Genomic DNA, 14,370 nt, shown 5'->3' on the forward strand with positions numbered 1-14,370 from the left:
CAAAGGGCATCAGTGTCTTAACAGCATGATTTGCCAAGGCAAGAAACTCTGAGCACAGCCCAATCCAGATATCTGGCAATGGCTTCTGATTAAATTACATTTTCACAGAACCGCTTGTTGCAATTTCGATGAGGCTCTCTTGTTCATATATCTATAAGTGGACTGGAGGCAGGGCATGAAAGGGATAATGAATCAAGTTGTTTGTGTCATTCGTTTCGGGAAAGTACCTGCGTAATTGCGCAGTGTGAGAAACTCGTCATCATGCAAGCAGTCAGACAAGTGAAAATTATGGTCAGTAAAGAACTTTAAGCTCGTCTCTCAATTTAAAAAAAAACATGTCAATACTTAGCCCCTTGAAAACCAGCGCACTTCTGTATGTTGTAAAAGCGTTACATGGTCGCTGCCCATATCATTGCAAAATGCAGAAAATACACAAGAGTTCAGGGGCCTTGCTTTAACAAAGTTAACCATTTTCACTGTAGTGTCCAAAATGTCTTTCAAGCTGTCAGGCATTCCCTTGGCAGCAAGAGCCTCTCGGTGGATGCTGCAGTGTACCCAAGTGGCGTCGGGAGCAACAGCTTGCACACGCGTTACCACACCACTATGTCTCCCTGACACTGCTTTTGCGGCATCAGTACAGATACCAACACATCTTGACCACCAAAGTCCATTTGATGTCACAAAGCTTTCCAGTACTTAAAAAATATTCTCTCCTGTTGTTCTGGTTTCCAGTGGTTTGCAGAAGAGGATGTCTTCCTTAATCGACTCCCCATAAACGTAACGGACGTATACCAGGAGTTGTGCCCAGCCCGCCACGACTGTTGACTCATCCAGCTGTAACGCATATAATTCACTGGCTTGTATGCGAAGCAGTAATTGTTTCAAAACATCTCCTGCCATGTCACTGATGCGTCGTGAAAAAGTGTTGTTTGATGAAGTCATTGTCTGTTTAGTTTTTTTTGCCTTTTCCCCCAGCGTTGTCCCAGCCATATCCACGGCAGCAGGAAGAATTAAGTCCACAATAGTATGGGGCTTGCCTGTCCTAGCCACTCGGTAGCTCACCATATACAGCGGGGGGGAAAAGTATTGGAGCTGCCTTGATATCATTGACAAGATCCTCCCGTGTAGTGCTGGGCTGAGTCCTCACCGTTCTCATTATCATTGCAACTCCACGAGGTGAGATCTTGCATGGAGCCCCAGGCCGAGGGAGATTGACAGTTCTTTTGTGTTTCTTCCATTTGCGAATAATCGCACCAACTGTTGTCACCTTCTCACCAAGCTGCTTGGCGATGGTCTTGTAGCCCATTCCAGCCTTGTGTAGGTCTCCAATCTTGTCCCTGACATCCTTGGAGAGCTCTTTGGTCTTGGCCATGGTGGAGAGTTTGGAATCTGATTGATTGATTGCTTCTGTGGACAGGTGTCTTTTATACAGGTAACAAACTGAGATTAGGAGCACTCCCTTTAAGAGTGTGCTCCTAATCTCAGCTCGTTACCTGTATAAAAGACACCTGGGAGCCAGAAATCTTTCTGATTGAGAGGGGGTCAAATACTTATTTCCCTCATTAAAATACAAATCAATTTCTAACATTTTTGACATGCATTTTTCTGGATTTTTTTGTTGTTGTTCTGTCTCTCACTGTTCAAATAAACCTACCCTTAAAATTATAGACTGATCATTTCTTTGTCAGTGGGCAAACGTACAAAATCAGCAGGGGATCAAATACTTCTTTCCCTCACTGTAGGATCACCACTTTATTTTAAGAATGTGAAATGTCAGAATAATAGTAGTGTCACGCTCTGACCTAGGAGAGCTGTGTTTTCTCTGTTTAGCTAGGCCAGGGTGTGATAGGTGGGTGGGCATTCTATGTTTTGTGTTCTATGTTTTGGCCGGGTATGGTTTCCAATCAGAGGCAGGTGTCTATCGTTGTCTCTGATTGGAAGCCATTCTTAGGCAGCCTGTTTTTCCTTTGTTTTTTGTGGGTAGCTGTTTTCCGTTTTGTCAGTGTTTTGTCAGCCTTACGGAACTGTTGTCGGTCGTTTTATTGTTTTGGTTCAAGTGTCTTCATTAAAAGTTTAAATATGAGCACTATACACGCTGCGCCTTGGTCTACTAATTTCGACGCCTGTGACAGAACTACCCACCACAAGAAGACCAAGCAGCGTGCACTCTCCAGGAGGAGGAGCGGGACCAAGCAGTATGGCTCAGAGGAGTGGACCTGGGAGGAGATCCTAGTTTGGGCAGGACCCTGGACAAGGCCTGGGGAGTATCACCGTCCGCAATGGGAGATAGAGGCAGCGAAGGCGGAACGGCGATACTGGGAGGAACGGCTAGGCAAGCAACAGGAGGCCGAGAGGCAGCGCCCCCCAAAAACATTTTGGGGGGCACACGGGTAGATTGGCTAAGGCAAGGTTAAGACCTGAGCCAACTCCCCGTGCTTACCGTGGGGAACGAGTGACCGAGCAAGCACCGTGTTATGCGGTGATACGCACTGTGTCGCCAGTGCGTACTCACAGCCCGGTGCACTCGGTGCAAGCTCCTCACCGTTGCCGTGCTAGAGTTGGCCGGCAGCCAGGGAGAAGTGCACCGGCTCAACGTACCTGGTCTCCAGTGCGTCTCTTCGGCCCAGGTTATCCTGCACCTGCTCTACGCACGGTACCCCTCATTCACCAGCACAGCCCAGTTCGTCCTGTACCAGTGCTCCGCCCTTGTCGGGCTATAGTCAACATCGAGCCAGGACGGGTTGTGCCAGCCCTAAGCGCCAGACCTCCAGTGCACCTCCAAGGCCCAGTGTACCCTGTGCCTGCTCCGCGCACTCTTCCTCCAGTGCGCCACCATAGCCCAGTATGTCCTGTGCCTGCTCCGCGCACTCTCCCTCCAGTGCGCCACCATAGCCCAGTACGTCCTGTACCTGCTCCGCGCACTCTTCCTCCAGTGCGCCACCATAGCCCAGTACGGCCGGTGCCTGCTTTGAGCACGCGGTCCTCAGTGCGTCTCCCCAGTCTGGTGAGACCGGTTCCAGCTCCCCGTAGGAAGCCTCCAGTGATAATCCATGGCACAAAGCATCCAGTGATGATCCATGGCCCGGAGCCTGTAGGGATGATCCATGGCACGAAGCCTCCAGTGATGATCCATGGCCCGGCGCCTGTAGGGATGATCCATGGCACGAAGCCTCCAGTGATAATCCATGGCCCGGAGCCTCCAGTGATGATCCATAGCACAAAGCCTCCAGTGATGATCCATGGCACGGAACCAGTAGTGATGATCCATGGCACGGAGCCTTGCAGCGAAGGTCCCCAGTCTGGAACCTACAGAGACGCTCCTCAGCCCGGAGCCTCCAGCGACGCTCCTCAGCCCGGAGCCTCCAGCGACACTCCTTAGCTCGGAGCCTCCAGCGACGCTCCTCAGCTCGGAGCCTCCAGCGACGCCCCTCAGCTCGGAGCCTCCAGCGACGCCCCTCAGCCCGGAGCCTACAGCGACTCCCCCCAGTCCGGAGCCTCCAGCGACGCTCCCCAGTCCGGAGCCTCCAGCGACGCTCCGCAGTCCGGAGCCTTCAGCGGCGGTCTGCAGCCCGGAGTCTTCAGCGACGGTCCGCAGCCCGGGGGTCTTCAGCGACGGTCCGCAGCCCCGAGTCTTCAGCGAAGGTCTGCAGCCCCGAGTCTTCAGCGACGGTCTGCAGCCCCGAGTCTTCAGCGACGGTTTACAGCCCCGAGTCGTCAGCGACGGTCGGCAGTTCAGAGCCTCCGGCGCTGATCCACGATCTGGTTTCTCCGGCGATACAGAAGCGGGGGGATCAGCGGGCGGTGTGGGGGCTACACCCCGAATCAGAGTCGCCGCCAATTATAGATGCCCACCCGGACCCTCCCCAATAGGTTCAGGTTTGCGGCCGGGAGTCCGCACCTTTGGGGGGGGGGGGGGGGGGGGGGGGGTACTGTCACGCTCTGACCTAGGAGAGCTGTGTTTTCTCTGTTTAGCTAGGCCAGGGTGTGATTGGTGGGTGGGCATTCTATGTTTTGTGTTCTATGTTTTGGCCGGGTATGGTTTCCAATCAGAGGCAGGTGTCTATCGTTGTCTCTGATTGGAAGCTATAGTTAGGCAGCCTGTTTTTCCTTTGTTTTTTTGTGGGTAGTTGTTTTCCGTTTTGTCAGAGTGTACCTTACGGAACTGTTGTCGGTCGTTTTATTGTTTTGGTTCAAGTGTCTTCATTAAAAGTTTAAATATGAGCGCTATACACGCTGCGCCTTGGTCTACTCATTTCGACGCCTGTGACAAGTAGAGAGAATTATTTATTTCAGCTTTTATTTCTTTCATCACATTCCCAGTGGGTCAGAAGTTTACATACACTCAATTAGTATTTGGTAGCATTGCCTTTAAATTGTTTAACTTGGGTCAAATGTTTCGGGTAGCCTTCCACAAGCTTCCCACAATAACGTGGGTGAATTTTGGCCCATTCCTCCTGACAGAGCTGGTGTAACTGAGTCAGGTTTGTAGGCCTCCTTGCTCGCACACACTTTTTCAGCTCTGCCCACAAATGTTCTATAGGATTGGGGTCAGGGCTTTGTGATGGCCACTGCAATACCTTGATTTTGTTGTCCTTAAGCCATTTTGCCACAACTTTGGAAGTATGCTTGGGGTCATTGTCCATTTGGAAGACCCATTTGCGACCAAGCTTTAACTTCCTGACTGATGTTGCTTCAATATATCCACATAATTTTCCTCCCTCATGATGCCATCTATTTTGTGAAGTGCACCAGTCCCTCCTGCAGCAAAGCACCCCCACAACATGATGCTGCCACCCTGTGCTTCACGTTGGGATGGTGTTCTTCAGCTTGCAAGCCTCCCTCTTTTTCATCCAAACATAATGATGGTAATTATGGCCAAACAGTTCTATTTTTGTTTCATCAGACCAGAGGACATTTCTCCAAATAGTATGATCTTTGTCCCCATGTGCAGTTGCAAACCGTAGTCTGGCTTTTTTATGGCGGTTTTGGAGCAGTGGCTTCTTCCTTGCTGAGCAGCCATTCAGGTTGTGTCGATATAGGACTCGTTTTACTGTGGATATAGATACTTTTGTACCTGTTTTCTCCAGCATCTTCACAAGGTCCTTTGCTGTTGTTCTGGGATTGATTTGCACTTTTCACACCAAAGTACGTTCATCTCTAGGAGACATAACGCAACTCCTTCCTGATCGGTATGAAAGCTGCGTGGTCCCATGGTGTTTATACTTGCGTACTGTTGTTTGTACAGAGGAATGTGGTACCTTCAGGCATTTGGAAATTGCTCCCAAGGAGGAACCAGACTTGTGGAGGTCCACAATTTTTTTTCAGAGGTCTTGGCTGATTTATTTTCTAGAATTTTCCAAGCTGTTTAAAGGCACAGTCAACTTAGTGTATGTAAACTTCTGACCCACTGGAATTGTGATACAGTGAATTATAAGTGAAATAATCTGTCTGTAAAAAACTGTTGGAAAAATGACTTGTGTCATGCACAAAGTAGATGTCCTAACTGACTTGCCAAAACTATAGTTTGTTAACAAGAAATTTGTGGAGTGGTTGAAAACGAGTTTTAATGACTCCAACCTAAGTGTATGTAAACTTCTGACTCCAACCTTAGTGTATGTAAACTTCCGACTTCAACTGTATATATATTTTTTTTTTTATGTGAATCACATTTTTATTTGGCATACCCCCGATGGCAATGCGCGTACTCCTGGGGGTAAGCGTACCCCAGTTTGGGAATACCTGCTGTAGAACTTGTGCTGTGCGAAACAGTTTGGGATTTACCTGTGGTAACGACAGCATTCTGATCTTGTCAATTCCTTGAATTGAACGGTGACTTTACCAGCATGTCCTTGTATTCAACAGTAATGTTCTTGTCTAATGAAAACATTCCAACTGTTACAGCTAGGGCTGTTACGGTGACCGTATTACTGCCACACTGGCGGTTACGAGTAATTACGGCATTCAAATTTCACATGACCATTTAGTCACGGTAATTAGGCTTCTCCAAGCTCTGATGCTGCTGATAGTCATTAGTAGTCTACCAAACTTGCTAACTGCCTGGTACTCAGCACTCTATTGTCCCTCTAATCACTCTGACATCAATGCAAATGTAGTCAAAAATCTAATCAAACATTACATGAGAGCCCATGAGCTCATGTTGCACAACATTTCTATAGGCTATGCAATTGCGTGAGAAACAGAGTGATGGCCTCTATTAAAAAGAGGAGGATCCCATCAGCTTTCTATAGGCGAGGCCTACTATATTTATTTTTCAACTTTCCTAATAATAAGCACATTGCTTCTCTTTACAACAGGAAAATTAACCACGGGAAAAGTGTCCTCCATTAGCTATTTAAGTGCTTAGATGACATGCATTGTTTTAGTTGTATCACAAATTGGCCAAATAACTTCTTAAAATGAAGCACATTAATTTGCTTTATAATGGGTGTAGAGCCTAACTGGCATAAATATGCAGCACATGAGTTTCAAGTTTAGGGAAGATAATTTTCACCATTTTAAACCTTTATAATCAAAGTATTACATGCATAAATGCATTTGTGGTCACTTTTGAGAATGGTGTTTTCCGCTAATGGAACATTTGCGCTTATAGCCTACTGCCGTGTGCGCATTGCTGCGCTTATAATGTGAAGAAATACCCTAATAGTTTATCAACATTTTAAGCTAAACATTCTGATCTGTTGAGTCAACCTCAATGCTTAAAAAAAGTTTTTTGATGCTAGTGGTTGTATTAATTTGGGATCTATCGCATCCCACAACTGTCCCAGACTATGTTTGGAATATTTCTTCCTCACACATAATAGAATAGGTCAACTTTTGTACTATGGGGGAGAGTAGATTGACATAGACTAGTGCTTTTGCTCTTTGTTAGTTCACTCATCTTGTAGGCTGCCGAAAAGTAAATAAATAAAGTACAAACAAGGGCACTGCGTTCGTCCACCTCTGGCCTGCTGGCCCCCCTACCTCTGAGGAAGCACAGTTCCCGCTCAGCCCAGTCAAAACTGTTCGCTGCTCTGGCACCCCAATGGTGGAACAAGCTCCCTCACGACGCCAGGACAGCGGAGTCAATCACCACCTTCCGGAGACACCTGAAACCCCACCTCTTTAAGGAATACCTAGGATAGGATAAAGTAATCCTTCTACCCCCCCCCGCCTTAAAAGATTTAGATGCACTATTGTAAAGTGGTTGTTCCACTGGATATCATAAGGTGAATGCACCAATTTGTAAGTCGCTCTGGATAAGAGCGTCTGCTAAATGACTTAAATGTAATGTAATGTAAATGTAAAGTAAATATAGACAGTTCTTCCAATATCTTCAATATGCGCCTCGGAATTGGATAAGGACGCGAGCAGTTGCGTCTCCGATGTGTCCGTCTTCACTTGTAACCTGTGAGAAAGACCTGATCACGTGACTGAGAGTCATGCGAGTGAGAGGTGCACGCAGCCGGGAGAAGAGAATTATAATTATTATATTCAGCCCAAGGGAACAACGACCACTGGCTGCAACAGACATGGATTTTTTTTAGGGGGCATTACGGCCACACAAAGGGGATGCCGCATGGAAATTTGAGGCATTATCAAGTGCTTTTGTGAATGAGAGACTGATGGAGTGTGTACAGCCTGCACAAAAAAAACAAAGCGGAGCTCATGCCTTTCATGCTACTTTTTTCAAATCATCATTAGTCTCATCATGCAGCCTTACAATGTATTAAAAATCTAAAAATATAGCCCAACGTTTGCAGAACAACTAAAGTTACATTAATAACTCTAAATTAAGCATATAGGAGTACCTACCGCTCAACACAGAATAGTCGCATGTGCTCACTCCCTCAAATCGTTTGGAGAAAATATCCTTTCTATTTTATTCAGCTATGTTCAATTGTGTTCTTCACATAAAATAATGCCACGGAATTCTAAGCAAATCCTGTCTGCTAAATGAAGTAGTGTAGCCCACAGTCATGTGTCATAGCCAGATCAGGGCCTAACTTAAGGTTAACTTCTGAAATAGACTACATTATATTCATATCATGTTTCTTTAGACCTGTCTAAAATAAATAATGCATTTATTGTGATGGTGTAGGTTATATTACATGGATTTATTAGACTTTTTAAAAAATGTATATGTTCCAAAGGTCTGCATCAGTGGCTTGTGGGCGATGCGTGGAAGCCAGGAAATGTTAAATGTTTTAATGTTAACCTATTTGGGAAAGGCATGCCGCTAGCGACCCACCTCGACAACATCCGGTGAAATTGCAGAGCGCGAAATTCAAAATACAAAATTCGTAATATTAAACATTCATGAAAATACAAGTGTCTTACATCATTTAAAAGCTTAACTTCTTGTTAATCCAGCCGCTTTGTCAGATTTCAAAAAGGCTTTATGGCGAAAGCACACCATGCGATTATCTGAGGACAGCGCCCCGCATACAAAAGCATTACATACATCTTCCAACCACCTTTGAAGATCTTCCTCTGGTTGCAATCACGAGGGTCCCAGCTACATAACAAATGTTCCTTTTGTTCGATAAAGCCCTTCTTTATATCCCAAAAAGTCAGTTTAGTTGGCGCGCTTGACTAATCCACCGGTTTCCCTCGTTCAAAATGCATACAAATGAATCCCGAAAGTTACCAATAAACTTCATCCAAACAAGTCAAACAACGTTTCTAATCAATCCTCAGGTACCCTAATATGTAAATAAACTATCAAATTTAAGACGGAGTATAGTATGTTCATTACCGGAGATAAATAACGAAGTGCGCGCCCTCACCGACGTGCACCACAACACTACAGCCAAAATGGGAGCCACTTAGAAAAACTACAAATTCTAGCTCATTTTTCAAAAAACAAGCCTGAAACTCTTTCTAAAGACTGTTGACATCTACTGGAAGCCCTAGGAACTGCAATCTGGGAGGTATTCTATTGATATTCCCATAGACAGCCATTATAACGAGGAGTGAGCTCAACAACAAAGAAATCCCGGATGGATTCATCTCGGGTTTTTGCCTGCTATATCGGTTCTGTTATACTCACATTATTTTAACCGTTTTGGAAACTTTAGAGTGTTTTCTATCCAATACTACCAATTATATGCATATCCTAGCGTCTGGGCCTGAGTAACAGGCAGATTACATTGGGCACCTCATTCATCCAAACTTCCGAATACTGCCCCCTATCCATAAGAAGTTAATTAACAGTCAAGTAAGACCAGCAGTTATTTACTTGACAATCACCGGCTGACAAAATGTTATGACAGCCACAACCCTTCTTGCAGCTGTTGTCATAGTAACGCATAGTTATTTCTGAGGTAATGAAGAAGAAATGTATGAATGAGATTGTACTAAAATAGGAATAAGGAACTGAGTGGCTGCCAGCCAATCATTGAATGTATTGTAATAGAATGATGGTATGAAGAAAAAAAAGCACGTGGCTCTCCAACCATTTCACCCAATCACACAACCACACAGCAACGTTTCAGAAGACAAGGAAGGATCCAGCAGCAAAACATCTAGGGACAGAGTTTCTCTCTCTCTCTGTCTCTCTCTTTCCACCTTTCCCTCTCGCTCTTGCACGCGCTCGCTCTGTCTGTCCGTTTGTCTCTGTTTCTGTCTGCCTGCCTGCCTGCCTCCTCTCCTGTCTGTCTCCCTACAGCCCAGTTAGACAGACAATGCTGGAACTTATCACATACTGACCCCCACAACCCTGCTAGTTTTTTCCATATTACAGATAACAGATGCAGTCCTAACCTACCTTCATCACCAGCCAATCCCCTGGTACCTCATCACCTGTCTCTCTATGGTTGCTTCCCAATAATCTCTCCTTCCTCCTGCAGTTTTTTTACTTTCTTTTGTTTTTTTAAACTTTTTTTAGTCATTTAGCAGACGCTCTTATCCAGAGCGACTTAGAGTAGTGAATGCATACATTTCATGCATTTAAAAAATAATGTTTTACTTTTTTTGTACTGGCCCCCCGTGGGAATCGAACCTACAACCCTGGCGTTGCACACACCATACTGGCGTTGCAAATACCATGCTCTACCAACTGAGCCACAGGGAAGGCCAGTTGGTAGTTGTTGTTGTTTTGGTAGTTGTTGTTTTGGTAGTTGTTATTGTTGTTGTTGTTGTTTTGGTGGTAGTTGTTGTTGTGGTAGTTGTTATTGTTGTTGTTGTTGTTTTGGTGGTAGTTGTTGTTGTGGTAGTTGTTATTGTTGTTGTTTTGGTAGTTGTTGTTTTGGTAGTTGTTGTTGTTGTTTTGGTGGTAGTTGTTGTTGTGGTAGATGTGGTAGTTGTTGTTGTGGTAGATGTTATTGTTGTTGTTGTTTTGGTGGTAGTTGTTGTTGTGGTAGATGTTATTGTTGTTGTTGTTTTGGTGGTAGTTGTTGTTGTGGTAGTTGTTATTGTTGTTGTTGTTTTGGTGGTAGTTGTTGTTGTGGTATATGTGGTAGTTGTTGTTGTTTTGGTAGTTGTTATTGTTGTTGTTGTTGTTGGTGGTAGTTGTTGTTTTGGTAGTTGTTATTGTTGTTGTTGTTTTGGTGGTAGTTGTTGGTTGTGGTAGATGTGGTAGTTGTTGTTGTTGTTTTGGTAGTTGTTATTGTTGTTGTTGTTTTGGTGGTAGTTGTTGTTTTGGTAGTTGTTATTGTTGTTGTTGTTTTGGTGGTAGTTGTTGTTGTGGTAGTTGTTATTGTTGTTGTTGTTTTGGTGGTAGTTGTTGTTGTGGTATATGTGGTAGTTGTTGTTGTTTTGGTAGTTGTTATTGTTGTTGTTGTTTTGGTGGTAGTTGTTGTTTTGGTAGTTGTTATTGTTGTTGTTGTTTTGGTGGTAGTTGTTGTTGTGGTAGTTGTTATTGTTGTTGTTGTTTTGGTGGTAGTTGTTGTTGTGGTATATGTGGTAGTTGTTGTTGTTTTGGTAGTTGTTATTGTTGTTGTTGTTTTGGTGGTAGTTGTTGTTTTGGTAGTTGTTATTGTTGTTGTTGTTTTGGTGGTAGTTGTTGTTGTGGTATATGTGGTAGTTGTTGTTGTTTTGGTCCCACTCCCTCCAGTACACAGGGAAGTGTCCTTCCTCCTGAAGTCTCCTTCCTCCTGAAGTGTCCTTCCTCCTTGTTCACTACTCCCCAGTAGTTTAAAAGCATTGGATTGGTGTGGGCATGGCCTAGAGGAAGTTTCCATAGACCGATCATTTCCTTTCAAATCCAAGAAGGGAATTGAGCAAGTACACACCTCAAGAGAAATGTGAGATGATTGGGATGCATACTTTGAACTCTTCTAAATGCTAAGTATCTGAAATGGCACTGTTTTCACTATATTACACATTGCTCTTCTAAATGGGATGTTTGTTCCCAATAGACAGAGAGATGGTGTCAGGGTGTATGTTATTATCAGAATAGAAAGCTAGTATCATGTTGATCGATCTGTTATCCTCCTTAAATTGGCACATATTCATGTATTACGGTATTTAAATAAAAAGGTAAATCTATAGATTCCCTGGTTTACTACTGCTATCTGTCTCTCTGGCCCTATCCAGAGGTGTCTGAGTGATGGTCCATTAATCAACTGACTGGTCTCTCCTCCCCAGCAGCTGACAGCTGTACATTGAGGTGTCTGAGTGATGATAGGTCAGTCCAGCTGGAGATTTTACCACCATTTTATCACTTCTCTTCTTAATTGTGTTGATGTCAATAACCTCTAAATGATCTCTTACAGGGTGTTTTTATATTAAAGTGATTTAGATAGTAATTAGTAACACCCAGGGATAGAACTCAAGGATTTGGGGTTCTGTCCAGCCGGGTTAGTAGGCCAGAATTCATACTAGCCTGGGTAGCATTCAGGTCCAAAATCTGTGCCATGCGATATTTGAAAAGACAACATTTTACTGGTTTGATGGGCCAGTTTTGCACTGAAACGTACTAGCCTCGGGCTGACTTAATTTCCACCCCTGGTAACGCCCCACTGCACAGAGCATATGCTAAGACATCATGTTCCCAACATCTAAAATGTTAATGAAGTCTCTACATTTCCACTCCTCTATGCTGTGTACTAAGCTGTTGTTGTAGTTGTTGTTGTTTTTGTTGTTTGGATGTTGTGGTAGTTGCTGTTGTTGTTGTTTGGTAGTTGTTGTTGTTGTTGGGGTAGTTGTTGTTGTGCTAGTTGTTGTAGTTGTTGTTGTTTTGGTTGTTATTGTTGTAGTTGTTGTTGTTGTGGTAGTTGTTGTAGTTGTTTTGGTTGTTGTAGTTGTTGTTGTGGTAGTTGTAGTTGTTTTGGTTGTTGTGGTAGTTGTTGTTGTGGTAGTTGTAGTTGTTTTGGTTGTTGTGGTAGTTGTTGTTGTTTTGGTTGTTGTGGTAGTTGTTGTTGTGGTAGTTGTTGTTGTTTTGGTTGTTGTGGTAGTTGTTGTTGTGGTAGTTGTTGTTGTTTTGGTTGTTGTGGTAGTTGTTGTTTCGGTTGATGTTGTTTTGGTGGTTGTTGTTGTTTTGGTAGTTGTTGTTGTTGTTGTTGTTTTGGTTGTTGTGGTAGTTGTTATTGTTGTTGTTGTTTTGGTTGTTGTTGTTTTGGTAGTTGTTGTTTTGGTAGTTGTTATTGTTGTTGTTGTGTTGGTGGTAGTTGTTGTGATAGATGTGGTAGTTGTTGTTTTGGTAGTTGTTGTTTTGGTAGTTGTTATTGTTGTTGTTGTGTTGGTGGTAGTTGTTGTGGTAGATGTGGTAGTTGTTATTGTTGTTGTTGTTGTTTTGGTTGTTGTTGTTTTGGTAGTTGTTGTTTTGGTAGTTGTTATTGTTGTTGTTGTGTTGGTGGTAGTTGTTGTGATAGATGTGGTAGTTGTTGTTTTGGTAGTTGTTGTTGTTTTGGTAGTTGTTGTTTTGGTAGTTGTTATTGCTGTTGTTGTTGTTGTTGTTGTTGTTGTTTTGGTGGTAGTTGTTGTGGTAGATGTGGTAGTTGTTGTTTTGGTGGTAGTTGTTGTTGTGGTAGATGTGATAGTTGTTGTTGTTTTGGTCCCACTCCCTCCAGTACATATAGTCCTACTGACCAGGTACTTCCTCATGACCAGTATAATTCCTGTGTTGGAGGACTCTCTCTCTGTCTGTTAAGGTCGTGTCATGCCGCAGTGCGATGTGGGTCCCACATGGGCCCCTGGGACTAACTTAGTCAAGGTCACCTCACTACGCTCATCAACCGTACCCCTAGCTACAGCTCAAAGACAATGACAGCCAACTTCAACCTTTGGTTATAAGGGCCAGTCCAGTGTTTATCACACACACAATCAGAACAGAGTCAGATTGTGCCAACAAACCTCTGATAGTTCTAAACCAGCAGAGAGCAATAGAGATCCCAAGAGACACCAATCAGTCCATTTCTATAACAAGGAGGAAACACTCAATATGGGATGTCACAGGAGAGATTTTTTCTCGATTTAATTTCACTAATGGAAGACTGCGCTCCACTCTGCTATTACAAAGAAATGGATCTACGGGGGGGTGATGATGTTCAGACAATGAAATTAGGATTATATTAAAAAACGTTATCTTGAAACTGATTCATAGACTGAAATAAATCCCCATTGCAATATCTACACAGACTGGAATCTAGCATAGTTCATATATTTTGCCCATTGTTGGAGTACGGCATGCCTTTTTTCAATGGCAGAATCTTAAGCACCCTGGAGGATAGATAAAAGTCTTTATGTTTTCTCTGGAAATGTTTTCTCTCAAGAGATCATGCTGTACATTTACCTCAACGTTCAATGACTGCCTGAAGCTCTTCTCTCAATGGACACTCCCTCCCTCCATTTCTCTCTCCCTCCCTCCCTCCATTCCTCTCTCCCTCTCTCCCTCTCTTTCTCTCTCTTCCTTCCTTCCTTCCTTCCTTCCTTCCTTCCTTCCTTCCTTCCTTCCTTCCTTCCTTCCTTCCTTCCTTCCTTCCTTCCTTCCTTTCCTTCCTTCCTTCCTTCCTCTCTCCCTCCCTTCCTCTCTCCCTCCCTTACTCTCTCTTTCCCTCCCTTCCTCTCTCTCTCTCTCCCTCCCTCCATTCCTCTCTCCCTCCCTCTCTTCCTCTCTTTCTCTCTCTCTCTCCCTCCATTCCTCTCTCCCTCCCTCTCTCTCTTTCTCTCTCCCTCCATTCCTCTCTTCCTCTCTCACTCCCTCCATTCCTCTCTCCCTCCCTCCCTTCCTCTCTCCCTCCCTTCCTCTCTCTCTTTCCCTTCCTCTCTCCCTTCCTCTCTCTCTCTCTCATTTCCTCTCTCTCTTCCTTCCTTCCTTCCTTCCTCTATATTTTCCTTCCTCCTCTCTCTCTCTCGCTTCCTCTCCCTCTCTCCCTTCCTTCTTTCCTCTCTCTCTCCCTTTCTTCCTCTCTCTCTCCCTTCCTCTCTCTC

This window comes from Salmo salar, chromosome 13 (assembly GCF_965601325.2).
Source record: "Salmo salar chromosome 13, fSalSal1, whole genome shotgun sequence".
NCBI lineage: Eukaryota > Metazoa > Chordata > Actinopteri > Salmoniformes > Salmonidae > Salmo > Salmo salar.